General features: G+C 36.9%; 1 long non-coding RNA gene across 1 annotated transcript in view; it reads left to right on the top strand.

The window, feature by feature from the left end:
* Positions 1–12,075: 12,075 nt before the first annotated feature.
* Positions 12,076–14,191, top strand: part of LOC118012440 — a 29,252-nt gene continuing 27,136 nt past the window's right edge. The window contains exons 1-2 of the long non-coding RNA XR_004679710.1: positions 12,076–12,706; positions 13,484–13,559. This is a non-coding gene — a long non-coding RNA (uncharacterized LOC118012440). The remainder of the gene's footprint in view (positions 12,707–13,483; positions 13,560–14,191) is intronic.

Genomic DNA, 14,191 nt, shown 5'->3' with positions numbered 1-14,191 from the left:
TGAAAACTTGAGCTATCTTGTTATCTCTGCATGCAGTCTGCTACACAAAACTGAACCCTGAGATAATCCTGATTAGCATTAAGAACTGAAACTTGAGGAAGGAGATTTTGAGCTAGTGGAAAATTCTGGAAAGGGAACCCCAGGTGGGAATTGAAGTTAGGACCAATGCAAGTTGCCTGTACCTCCCATTCCTGGAGAACTTCTGTTTTCAAAACTATCATGGTGCATAGAAGACTATCAGCTGAGGTTAAGATCCCCGAGGAAAGACTTCTGATAACTGGCACTCACCTTACAAAATCGGCAACTCCTTATCCTTTTGGGGAATTTAATATTTGTTCCAGGAAATCCAAGTGTTTTCATCTCAGGAAATTCCAGGGTTTAGTATTGTTTGAGCAGTTAGAAGTTCATGATGGAGAGAACACAGCAGCTTTCCTGAACTATTTCCAATATGGGATTCGTATATAATAGGTCACCTGTGAAAAGTTATATAAAGTTGCCATTAGACTCCTATGGTGTGATGTATTCTTGGCTGATGCAGAACGAAAGGGTAGGGTTTAAAGGGCCAGAGAAACAAACTGTGCCCCTCGTAGTTCCATGCAGAGGTTGGGTAATTTTGACTTTAGCCCATTTTAATGTTCTGATAGAAGAGAGATATAAATGTATACAGAAAGAAACTGATACAAATATGGAGCAGAAAGGGATTCTGAAAAAAAATTGTTTTATTAAGGAAAAACATTACTTTAAATACTTACGTTAACATCTTTAATTAAAAAAAATATCTCAACTATTAGAGCTTCCCCAAATCTTAAGGGGACCAAGTGATCATGTTTGATACTTAATTTAAAATAATTTAGTGTTTTGAAGCTGCTTTAAATTTAATCTTAAAGAACAGATATAGACAATGGGACAGACGAGGATATATTAAATCTATTTTGAGGAAAAAGAATTCCTAACAAAGCAATCAGACTCCAGGACAGCCTTAGCACACCCTTGAAAAGCAAAAGCAGACAGTATTAAACTTTTAAAAGCTTACTTTGAAGGAATGTGGAATTGGTTAATACCATTTTAGTGAAGAGGAAAGGAAGAGACTGTGTTACATTATTTATCCCAGGATCTTTGAAGGCAGGGTTTTTTTTTTTTTCTTTTTTTTTCCTCCGCTGGTCCATTTTAGTGTTAATGAGCATTAAGCTCATATATCAAAGAGAGAATAATAAACCTTTAAATGTCAACCCAAAGGAGGTCTTTATTTTTCTACCTGCAACTGTGAGGCAGGGAAGATAATTTAAGATATGAAAACTAGAAAAATTACATAAAAATGTATAAAGGAGAAACTGGAAGAGCATGAAATTGCAGGATATTTGAAGAAGAAAGGATGTTACCTGCATATTCAACACACACTAGTGAGGGAAAAGAATACTCCTTTAAAGAACTGACAGCGTGGAATTAGAAATTTGGAGTAAAAATTGGGAAATGTAGCCCTTCTATTTGTCTTTGAAATGACAAATGTGAACATTTAGGCACTAACTTTATCATAATCTATAAAGATGAGCTGATTGATGGCTCGGAACGCAAGATTTCTGTCCTGTACATGATACTAAATTAGAAACAAAAGTAAATAATGAAGGGCCATTTAGGGTGCTGCTAAAGGACTTAAGTCATTGTAGTGCAGTTGCTGAGGCTAACAATAGTAAATGTGCTTAGAGTTTAGGGCAGAGTAAAACGTTCCTTTTGAAGACAGCAAGAACAGGTGTCTCCAAATGAGAGTGTCAGAGTGTGGCAGGCAAAAAGAGGTTTGAGTTAGAAAAATCCTTCAAATTGAGTGATTCAACAAATTCAACAGAGAGAGAGAGAAAAAGTTATGGTTCAAGACCATAATACACACCTGGGCATAAAGGATTTCTCAGAGAGACCTGCATGCAGCTAACCCAGGCTGGTTCTGAGCCTATAACTGAGGAGAAAGTGGGAACACATTCAAACAAACAAGCAGCTTATCTCAGAGAATTAAGATGCCTTCTTTTTCCCCCAGCCAGGCTTTTGTTACAGCTGCTTCTGATGCTGTTATTATGGTTGTTCTTGACTTCTCTCTACTATGTACCCTAAATCGGATTCCTTTTTTACTTTCTTGATACTTAGATGGTCTATAACTTTAAGCTGCAGAGCATGAAAGAGTTGAAAGTGTACAACCAAGGTGAACTTTGCAAGGGAGCCAAGCAGATAATCACTGATGCCTAGGTTAAGGCAGACATACATATTTGCAGGTTTTCTGGTCCCCTGTGGGATGGGACTGAGGACCCCCTTTGAGGCTTCCTGAAGTTCAAACCATCTGTCATCAGGACTGATATGCTAACATTAAAAATTCAGTCCTTGAGGACTTTTCTAGGTTTTGCAGTTTCTCATTTGCAGGTAAAAACTTATGAGAGTGGTGATCTCCTATGTCACTATGAGGTTAATCTTTAGCAAGAGGTGGAAGAACAATTTGTTTTATCACTGATAGGGAATAGGGAGCCAGAAATTATTTCATTAAGTTAGCTTAGGGCAAAAGACCCATGGGCTGCTACATGGATTTAATGGAAGGCTTCAAAAGAGCTACTACCTCCTTTTCTTTTTTCTTTTCCTCTTTCCCTGTCTTCCTCTTTTTGAGGGTTTTACTGGAAAAGTGCTGCTCATGTACAGAAAGGTGAATTGTGAAGAACATCAGTTATGAGCACATAAAGCATCTCCATGCTGCTCTTCCCTACTCTGTTTCCTGGGAAGAGCATGTTTACAAAGCCCCTTTCTCCTAGCAGCTCCACGGCCTTCCTCTGGCTAATGAGAAGATCTGATAGAAAATAAATAAATAAATCTTAAAAAAAAAATTCACTGTCAGCTGTTTGTGGTTTATTGTGTAGCTCCTACCGTATAGATGAATGCATCTGCAAAGAAGACGTTAGAGAAAAGACAGAAGAGGGCAATGCTTAACCAAACCCAAGGAATAACCAATGGAAACCTTTCAAGCATCTAACATTTGTAAGAAGGAGACAATTTGGGATTATTACAGGGTCCCCTAATATTCTTCACACCATTCTGTTTCCATGTGAGGCTAACATGACTTGTATTTATGAAGAAGTTCATGTGTAATCGGGAGGTGAGGACGATACTTTATTAAAATAAATTGCAGTCCTATTTTCATCTCAGCATAGATTTTTTTCTATAATCTAGCAATCTTCTGGGAGACCATTTTATTCTCAACCCTCAAAAGCAAACTGAATTTGGGGCACAAACACAAGGTGTGTTTGAAAACAAATGTATTCCCCATCCCATATCAAAAAATAATACAATACAAAGCCAAATAATATTTCTAATAAAATATTTTTACTTGTATGTGCTAGAGATTTTTTCTTTTTTTTTTTTTTTCTGAGAGAAATTTGATAAAGGAACCAGTTATAAAAGAGTGGGTGGGTTATAGGGAAATCAACAAGGGATATTGTAGTACCAAAAGGCTAGCAAGAATGGGCAAGGAAGAAACCAGAAAGAGTAACTGCATTGGCAGGGCTATCTGATAGGCCAAGTCATGGTGACCTGGTGGGAGAGAGCTGAAAAAATAAAAATGTTGGCCAACCTCCCTCTCTTCCCATCCAACTGTTTCCTGTTCCTACTTCTCTTTGGCAAAAAACAAAAACAAACAGCAAACAACATTAAAAAAAAAAAAACCACCACGCAAAACCAACCAACCAAAGATAAGCCAAAATGCAAGGGAGTTTGTGGATGGAATCAATACAGACTAGCCCTTTGGAGCACAGAGCGTAGTGGGAAAGGGTAGGGAGTGGATCTGGAGAGCTGAGTAGAAGACATCCAACACAACTGCCATTAACATTTTATCAAATTTAATTCAACACTTTTCAATGTTTACATTTGAATTGCTCATTTTCCCATCTTCAGATCAGTTTCACTGTAGCATTTCCATCATCTGCCCACTGGGTGCTCTCCCTAAGACTTCACATGATTTCTTTTGTTCTCATTTTGTCCTTAACAATATCACAAGATTTTTATTGCCTCTCTCCAACTACCATCATCCCATGGTGCTGAGTACAGTCATGGTTGCTACTGGTAGGTCTCAAATTGGGGCAGTATTCTGACAGCTATTCTTAGATTCCACAGCTTTCTAGAAATTGTGAAAGCTATGTTCCATGAAACATGTAATGCTTTCTCAGATTACATTTATTGAGATTTTATATCCAGAAAATGAATTTGGTTAGTTACTAAGGAAGGGTAAATTAATTCAAATTGTAATTTAGTTTGGACTCCCTAGTGATGCAAAAAGAGTTGACATTTGCAGGTTCACAGCTTTGCCTTCTCTCTCCAGAATTCTGTGTCAGTGAGTCCAGTTTTGCTCTTCTCTGTCCTCTTCTGGAGAGAGTGTTTTTAATTGATAAGAGATGTTAGGTCAAGTTACATCAGACAATGATGGGACTGCAAGAGAGTAGCAAAGAAGAAAATACTTGCATGGGGCTGGAAATGGAGGGAGAGATGGGAGAATTAGGATGAAATTGTCTGAAATATCTGGAGTATAAAGGAAGCAGGAAGGAAAGCAAAGGGCATTTCTGAGGACTGTGTTTTTAGAGCTTCATCACTGTTCACGTAAGCAAATATATTGAGCTTCCACTAAAATTTCATTGGTTGCTGATTGTAATTCCTCAAACCATGCCACTCCTTTGAATTAAGACTATGTAGATACCAAATTTATCTTAAAAAATATTCTTTTGGAGGTTGTCAGGATTTTAATTTTTTTTTTTTTTTTTGCGAGAGAGAGAATGAGAGACAGAGAGCATGAGAGGGAGGAGGGTCAGAGGGAGAAGCAGACTCCCTGCCGAGCAGGGAGCCCGATGCGGGACTCGATCCCGGGACTCCAGGATCATGACCTGAGCCTAAGGCAGTCGCTTAACCAACTGAGCCACCCAGGCACCCAGTTGTCAGGATTTTAGACTTTACATAGGCACATGATTGTACTTTAAATCCAATTCATCTCTCTGCACAAGATTTTAGAGAGACTATTGTAATTGCCAAACTGTTGAAACACTTGTGAGCAGAGGGTGTTGGTAGAAAGGGATATCATGCCTGCACTGATGGTTATTGGAATAATAAAATCATGAGGCCACACTGATATTAATTACAAAATTTTAAAACAACCAAACCTCTGAAAATTCACTAAATTAAGAGAGACATAGTTCAGGAATTGTTCTGGAGTCAAAAAATAAGCCACTATTCTTTGAAGAGGCTGCCAGGTCTGACACTAAAGTATTATATGAACTCAAAGTTACAAAGACTCACTGCTCAGAATGATTGTATGGTAGGCTGAACCGTTACTCATAATCAGATGCCACAATTATTAGTAAATATTTGTGAGCACAGGAATACGGTTCTGTCTTTGTGGCCAGACTGGAATTATGGCATGCCATTTGCTTACAGACAGTATGAGAAGTAGATACTTAAAGGCACCTAAGTCAACTTCATATGAGAGCAATTTGCAGAAATTAAGAACTGGAGTGTGTTTCTACCAAGCCTGCAAATTTCATCTATAGGTAAATTCAATTGAGCTAAGGTAGAAAAAGAGGCAAATTTATTAATTATCAAGGAGCAGAATGAAATTCAAACTGGAGGTGCTGGGGCAAATGTGAGAAGCCAAAAGTGGTCAAAGTGTTCCCTTGTTCTTGGAAGTTGACACTTGAACTGAAATCCCATTGGGTGGGTGTGAGGAGATCCATTCATCTTAATTATAGGATGCCCTTCAGCCAGGGTCATGGGAATTAGATCCACCAATATACTGCCATTGAGGCATAAGCATCATTACTATGACTTATGGCACAAGTGGGTATCTAGTGGCTAACTACTCCCATGCAATCTTCCCTCCCTATAATGAAGGCAAAGCCTTGGAGAGGGAAATATTAAATGCTTGGGCCTCATGTTGGTTTCCCGGGGAGTCACCCATTTCCCAGCTTCCCAAAAGTGTGGCTGAACATAAAGAATTAACGGGGCACGGCCACAGATTTCACCTCTCCTCCACTCCACCAATATAATCCTATTGTTTCCAAAGCAATCTTCCTCCTTCCTTGCCTCTCCAAAAAAGGACGGGTTCTTTCCTCATGCAATTGATAATAAAAGGATTTGCAGCAAGAGGGCTTGAGGCTGAAGGCACAGGAGAGAAAGCCAAGTTAAGTAGCTGAGTGGAGGGACATGGGCAGGATGGAGACAAACTTTATATTTTCTGAAGATTATGTAATCTCACTTACTCTTTCGGAAAAATGCAATTGAATATTTTTGGGTAATTCAACATTTTCCTTTGATCCTGTCAGTCAAAACTATGTGGCTGGGAAGTAGCCAGGGAAAGCCAGGAGGGCAAAAGGCCAACCAAGTACTGCCTCTCAAGGACTTCAGCTTGTAAGTGCTTGTGGTCTCTTCTGGCCTGCAGATTGTCCATCCTCAGCAGTATTCTGTGATAGACCACACGCGTTCTGAGTTTATAACATTTACAGTAGGAACAACAAAAACACCACAGGCAAAATTGTCTTTGGTGGCCTCAATCTCATTTTTGCTCATGTTCCTCTTATATTCTGGGGCCTGTCTCCTCAAACTTCTTAGATTTCTACACCTCATCTTCTGCTTCCTCTTTCTGATCTTAAAATCTGTACCCTGTGTTATTTCATTTCTCAGGACTTCAAAGTTTTTGATTTGTAAAACGAGGATTCTAATCTCTGACCTGTAATTCATTGTGTTGCTAATGAAGATCAAATGAGATAATGAATGAGAACGTGTTTTGGAAATTGTAAAGGGCTCTAGAAATGTAATTAGGAGTAGAATTGTTTACAGCCTGGCTGTAAACCAGGACTAGACCTTAGAGTATGAGGAATTTTCACAAGTGCCATTTACTGGGCTCCTCTGCCTGGAGATTCTGATCCAGTTCATGTGGAGTCTTGGCATCAGACTACTTTAGAAGTTTCCCGTGTTTCTACTGGGCAGCCGGTGTTGACCCACTGGTTTATTCCTGAGAGTTCATCACTTCCTCATGGTAGGTTTTCATTTCTGTATTCTAGGTCTTATTATGAATTATGAAATTAGGGACTTTGTTTACTCTTAAAGGAATTTCAGCTTCCAGGAAGATATTTGCTAGAGTACCTTCATAGAATTTTTTTTTAAAGATTTTATTTATTTATTTGAGAAAGAGTACAAGCAGGAGGAGCGGCAGAGGGAGAGGGAGAAGCAGGCTCCCCACTGAGCAGGGAGCCCAAGGTGGGGTTCCTCCATCCCAGGACCCTGAGATCATGACCTGATATGGCAGACACTCAACCGACTGAGCCACCCAGGCACCCACCTTCATAGAATTTTTTATACCTCCCATAGGATTTGTCTTTTGCTTCTACCTGTGAGGACCAACCTTGAAATAGTCATAGAAGTCATAATTAGGAAATGAAATGAGCAGATTACCAAATCAGGCACATACTAGGAAGGACTAATGTGGGGTATTTTAAATCCCAGAATCATAAACAGCAATAGAATCTGTGATAAGGGCTACCTTTATGACCCAGAGCTTTTAGAAATTCTGGTGACACATTTTCCTCCAGTAGTTCCCTTTTCTATCTTGCCCACTCTCCCCAGCAAATACAGATTGTTCCCTGTCTCCTTTGTTGTATGAAGATAAAACTCACTCTAGCCATTGGAACAACTTGGTTGGAATTTATCATTGCAATCATAAGCAGCTATGTTTTGACAAGAGGTTAATTAACTTTAGCTAATTTTTCTTCTGCCAGAATGTATGTAGCATAAATTACTCATGTGTAATACAATATTTGATTAATTTACATGTAACCACATCTGTATATATATATATTTAGAATTTTATTTTTAATGTTAATCACATGACAACTGGCATCAAATTTCCAATTACTTTTGTTAAACATTTGTACACTTTATTAGCACATTTATATTTGCATTTTTCTTTGATAAAAATATTCCTATGTTTTAAACTGAATTTTTACATGACTGATCATCTGCTTGTCTCCCTGATGCTGAAGACAACTCTGAAAATTTCCAATGGGATTCAAAGCAGTTATTCTAATCATCACCAGCCATCACCATACCTGCAATTGTTGTGCTATTTTTTGAAATAATATCATAATGATTGCTTGAAGTATAAAAATAGGAATTATTAAGCATTGCAGCATGCTTTACCTTCATAGAAAGTAATAGAGAAGTAATTCTGTATGTCAATAGCATTGATTGTACAGTGGAGAATTTTAGCTCTTAAGCATTCACATATATCTTGACTTAAGCTGAAATAGAAAGTATAAACTAACAAATCTGATAAACCAGGAACAAGTATCTGAATTATGAAAATGATTTACCAAGAGGTCTTTTAAAGTAGCTCTGAAACTGTTAGGATCATACATTGCTGCTGACACAGTAAATTAAAACTAGTGATTCATTTGTGGTAAAAATGTCTTTTAAGAAAAAATTTTAAAACTTTACAAATATGTACACAAATTTGTTCATCATCATACTATGTAGGCTTCAAGAAAAAAAAGAAACGGCTTAAATATCTAAAAATCAGACAAAAATAGTAAGGTAAGTGACATTACATTTACTGAATAAACAATTACAAAGTTTTTAAAAAGAACATTTAAAAAATCTTATAAATTGTCTAAAAAACAATTCTAAAAAAATCCTTATAATGGTTAAGATAGCAAATTTTGTTATGTGTATTTTACCACTAGAAAAAAAATCTTATAAAATATGGAAGCAATGTTTACTAGCATATGATATTAGATGAAAAGCAGAAGAGACTGTGAATAGAGCATTATTAGAACCACGGCAAACCTATGCACAGATGGAAAAAGACAAAGGATATATTCAGATATCAAAATTGTATTATTTGGGGGCATCTGGGTGGCTCAGTGGGTTAACCGTCTGCCTTCAGCTCAGGTGTTGATCCCAGGGTCCTGGAATCCAGCCCTCCCACCCCAGGCTCCCTGCTCAGCAGGGAGTCTGATTCTCTCTCCCCTTCTACCCCTCCTCCTGCTTATGCTCTCTCTCTCAAATAAATAAAATTAAAATTGTATTATTTAACATGGTAAAATCATGGATAATTCTTTTAGTTAATATTTAATATTTTTAAACATTTTATAAGAAAACAAGCTTTAACTATTTGAAAATAATAATAAAATTGAATCTATGTGTAGATCAGGGACTCATTTCAAATTATTATTGTTATTAGTTCTATCATCTAATTAGATGTGTAAAGGAACTCAGTAATTTGCTTTTATTTTGGTAGTGCATGTTTCACGCAAGATGTTACTGCAAATAAACAGATTCTCAGATACAAACAAGGGAAAACTAGATATATTTGAATTTGTGTGGGTGAGAGACAGAGGTGGTTATTCAACATTTCATTTGAAGAACAAGACAAAAATAATCAAAAACAGATACCACTGATGAAACTGATGAAAACATAGTGGCTGTTTTTCTCATCTCTGGTATAGGAATGCCTCATCATTCTAACACTGCTGAGTCCTGAGGGGTGCTTAATAAAACTTCAACTTCTCTTTTAAGCATTAAAACTAAAGAGCAAATAAACACTAACAAATATTTTGATGGAAATCTTTCTGAGATGTATTACACACTTCCCTGCCTTCCTAGGTGGTTTCCACTGAATTGAAATTTAATCCTTTTTGGTTACTTACATTAATTTATTTACATTACTGGTTCTACACTGCCAAGTTTGTATAATTCTTCTGTTTTCGTAGTTGCTTGATCCCTTCCCTTGTTATCAAATATTGCTTCTTTAACAAATGATATGAGTTAGCTTCAGTAGAACCACCTCCTACTGCCATTTGAATTTCCTGTGTCCAATTTCCTCCGAACAGGTAAACTCTACAGCAAGCCTTTTTGAGCTTTGCATATTCTGTGGTTAATAAGGTAAATCATTTGGCATCCTGAAGAGTAAAGGGCTTGAGTTTTTGGAAAGTTCTTTTGACAGCCCAGAGGCTTTGTCCTTAATTCTGAATGTACAGCTATATTCTGGAATGGTTAGGTTTCCAAAAGTCTGGCTCCTAGATAAGTGTAGAGTCACAGCTCTTATACAGAAGCAAAAGAAAACAGGGAGAAGATGCTGGTAAGGAAATTATGTTTTGTGGATGTTGTATTAATGCAGAGAATGGAAGAAATAATCCAAAAAGGAAGCCAAGGACTGGGAGATTTCCAATTAGTCAGAAGTTGGCACATGGAATAATGAAATGCAGAGGAGAAGGGGAAGAAGATTCTTTATCATTAGACCTTGCAGTATTCAATATGTATGAGGCTTTGCTCATAGCAGCTGAATGTGGTTTTTCCTGAATGTCCAGCAGTCAATACTGAAGGAAAGAGAGGACTATAAAGTTTCCCAAAAATATGGGAGAGTCTAAAAAATGATAGGGTATTTAAGTAAAACCACCACTTCTCATTGTTATATTCTGAAGCCAGTATTAGAGAGATAATAGAAGACCTGTCGAACTCATGAAATATAACAGTCCCACGCACTCTGGCCAGAATAAAACTCATGATTCTCGGACTGGGTAGGAAGTCACAAAATCCAGTCCTATTTCGAGAATTACCCTTCTATAACATAGTACAAGTCCTTTCCTCTTTCTGGACTCTTTCCTCCCTCCCTCCTTCCTTTCTTCTTTCCTTTCTTCCTTCTGTCCGTCCTTTCTTCTTCTGCTTCTCCTTTTTTCCTTCTTCCTATTTAAGTCTCAGGTGTAAAATGAGGGAGTGGAAGAGAACATTGCTAAGGTTTTTTTAAGAGCTCAAATAGAAAGTCATCATCTTGCACAACTTCTTATAACATTGGAAGAAGTTGACCAATAACTCCTTGAAAAACTATTTTTTTTAATTTCCATGACACATCATTCTCCTAGATTTTTGATTCCTCCTCTAATTGCTTTTCTTTTGCTTTGTCAGCAATTTCTTTTCTGCCAACCTTCAAATATTAATTGGAGTTCCTTAGGGTTTATTCAGCTCTGGTACCTCTTTTATTCACACTCTAAATTCTATTTTTAGGCAAATTCATCCATTCCCATATTTTGAACTTAATTTTTTTTGAAACATAACATTATAAAAGTATACAAAGCATAAATATATAGTTTTATAGGTTAAAGAATAATTATAAAGTATACAACCAGATAAAACCACCTAAGTTGAGAAATAAAATATTGGAAGCAAAAAGTATAAATGTTTGTGGTCACAAGCCACTGAAATTTGGAGAGTCATTTGTTTTTGCAGCAAATCTAATACAACCTCCACTAAAATTTTTATTTTAAAGTCCTATTTAATAAGTTTTATGGTTATCCTGACCATCATGGTGGGTTTTTTGTTTTTGTTTGTTTTGTTTTGTTTTGCTTTGATGAGAAATATTACTTCCTAGGGATTCATTTTCTGTTATCATGGAATATTTGAGAAAATGTATTTTTTAAAATCATGCATGGAGGTCAAATTGTATTACATAATTTTTGTTCATCTACTATCCTATAATTTGTTAATGTAGTAATTACATTGTTCAAGTTGTAAATGTTGAACAACTTTTCATGTAACGTCAATTTGGTCATATTGAGTTATTCTATTTAAAAAAATAGTTTTGAATTTAGATCATTAATATTTTGTTCAAGAATTTTACATTATAAATCAATGATACAAGGATGGTTACATCTCTGGAGCGGCTCTGATCTACCTGACTTCCCATTCTAAAAGCCAGTCAGGAGTAGTCCCTATCTGGGACACTACATTGTCTGACAGAAGAGTGCTGGAGGAAACTTTGATGCTCTTAAAGCTTCAAAAACAATAAATTAGATACAATGGTCATTAAAATCACACATACTTCCTGGACCCAAACAAGACCATATATAAAAAGTAAGATCATTATTTCAGGGAATAACAAATTTATGGCAGAATAAAAGATGAAAGGTAATTTTTAGGAGCCAACATGTATAAAAGCAGCATAAACAATACCTATACCTTACAGGTTCATATACAATGAAAGTTTTGATAATAAATAAGAACAATTTAAATTTTCATACAAAGAAGGAAAAACAATGTTAACATTTTAGTGTTTTGAACATCATCTTGATCTGGAGGAGTTGGAGTCATACTTGGGACACACAAAAAGAAGAGTATACTTTAATCAAAACAAATATCCAAATATGAAGAAATGTGTATCAGAAATGCATGTTAAGAAAATGTATTAGATTTCTATTGCTGCATGACCAATTATTCCAAACTATAGCAGCTTAAAGCAACATTTGTTATCTCACAGTTTCTGGGTCTGGAATGTGGGAGCAGCTTAGCTGGGTGGCTTAGGCTCAGGGTCTCGTGAGGATGTAGTCAAGGTGTTGGCCACCATTGCAGCTATCTCAAACTTGACTGGGAAGGGGCCACTTCCAAGTTCACTCACAGGGCTGTTGGCAGGCCTCAGCAGATCTGTTTCCAAGGTCACTGACATGTTTCTCTCCACAGGGCTGCCTTACAGCATGGTAGCTGGCTTCCCCTGGAGCAAGTTGTCCAAGAGAGAATGAGACTGCACTCAAGAAGGAAGTCTTTTTATAACCTTCTCAGAAGTGATATCCCACCATTTCTGCCATATTCTATGCATTAGGAGCAATTCAGTCAATCCAGTCCATGGGCAAGGGGAGCATGTGACTACTAGGAGGTAGGAATCATTGGGGGCCATTTCAGAGATTGCCTTATACAAACAGTGTATACATTTCTATGGAAATCCATAACTCTGAAAATGAATAAGGCAAGGTTCTGAATGACAATGAATTGATAATGGGCAACTCTCACTTTTTGTTCCATACACACATATATTTTTAAATGTTTTTCTAAATGACCGTATTCTATAACTAAAGAGCAAGAGTAAATAAAAAATAATATAAATTACCAAGGCAATTTTTAAGGTCTGCTCTCATAGTAGGTAAATATTCAGGTTTGTCTCATAAACTATTTATCACTATAGGAATTGATAAAAATATGAAAGAACTGGTGTTGGTCAAAGGTCCTGTCTTTCTATGGGCCAAGTCCTCATGGACTTATCCTGGGAGAATGTAGAGAATCATGTAGATTGAGCTACAAGGTTAGCTCTGTGAGGTTGAATTAAGGCTTCCATGGCTTGGGGATTCTGCCATTAGGTAAAAATGTTTCCCCCAAACCTTAACCTGCTGAGGGAGGCTTTTTAAACAGATAATTATGATAAGAGTAAATAATTTGGGAGTATTTTGGTTGAAAGTGAAAGAAAATCCAAATCAAACTATTTTTTAGAAAAAATATGTTAATTCAAATAAAAATTTCAGAGGCTGAACTGGTTCCAGGAGCTATTTGATTCAGAGTTTCACAAGGTCTTTAGAATTCTGATTCTTTATGTTAAGAGTTCTTTCAACTGTGCACTTCTTTGTGTGTTGACTAGATATTATGTTTGCAAAAATGACAGCAACAGTTCCAGGATCTACATTCTTCTGTCAGCTAGTCCAACAAGGAGGGAAAAGTAATGTTCGCAAGCATTACAGGTAAGTTTTATTTACGCTGACTGGCTTAGGCTATGTCCATATCTGACTGGGTCACTGTGTCCAAGTGGTGGTATATTTAGATTGGTTTCAGCCCAACAGAGTCCATTCTTCAAGCTAAAAGTAGGGTCAATTTCATCTAAAACTCAAGGCAGAGATGGGGGAATGAGTAATATTCCAAAAGAAATTAAGAGTAATGTTACATGGGTAAATGAGAAATTGATACGAGGCATCAAAAAAAAACCATGTTCATTCTCTAGAGATACAATAATTGTAATTAAGAATTTATTGTAAATGATTTTCTTTTTTTTTTAAAGATTTTTTATTTATTCATTTGAGACACAGAGATAGAGAGAGAGAGAGAGCATGAGCAGGGAGAGAGGCAGAGGGAGAGGGAGAAGCAGGCTCCCTGCTGAGCCAGGAGCCCGATGTGGGGCTCTATGTGGCGCTTGATCCCAGGACCCTGGGATCATGACCAGAGCCGAAGGCAGACGCCCAACCATCTGAGCCACCCAGGCGCCCCTGATTTTCTTTTACTTAAATTTTGTACCTTGGTAGTATAATTTAAGCAAAGGTAAATAAGAAATATTAATACTCATGTAAAAATTACATATGCATTTTAATATTGGAAAGAT

The sequence above is a fragment of the Mirounga leonina genome, unplaced genomic scaffold (genome assembly GCF_011800145.1).
Source record: "Mirounga leonina isolate KUSES-001 unplaced genomic scaffold, KU_Mleo_1.0 Mir_151, whole genome shotgun sequence".
Classification (NCBI taxonomy): Eukaryota; Metazoa; Chordata; class Mammalia; order Carnivora; family Phocidae; genus Mirounga; species Mirounga leonina.
Note: the sequence above shows the minus strand (reverse complement) of the source record. Positions and strands in the feature narration are given on the sequence as shown.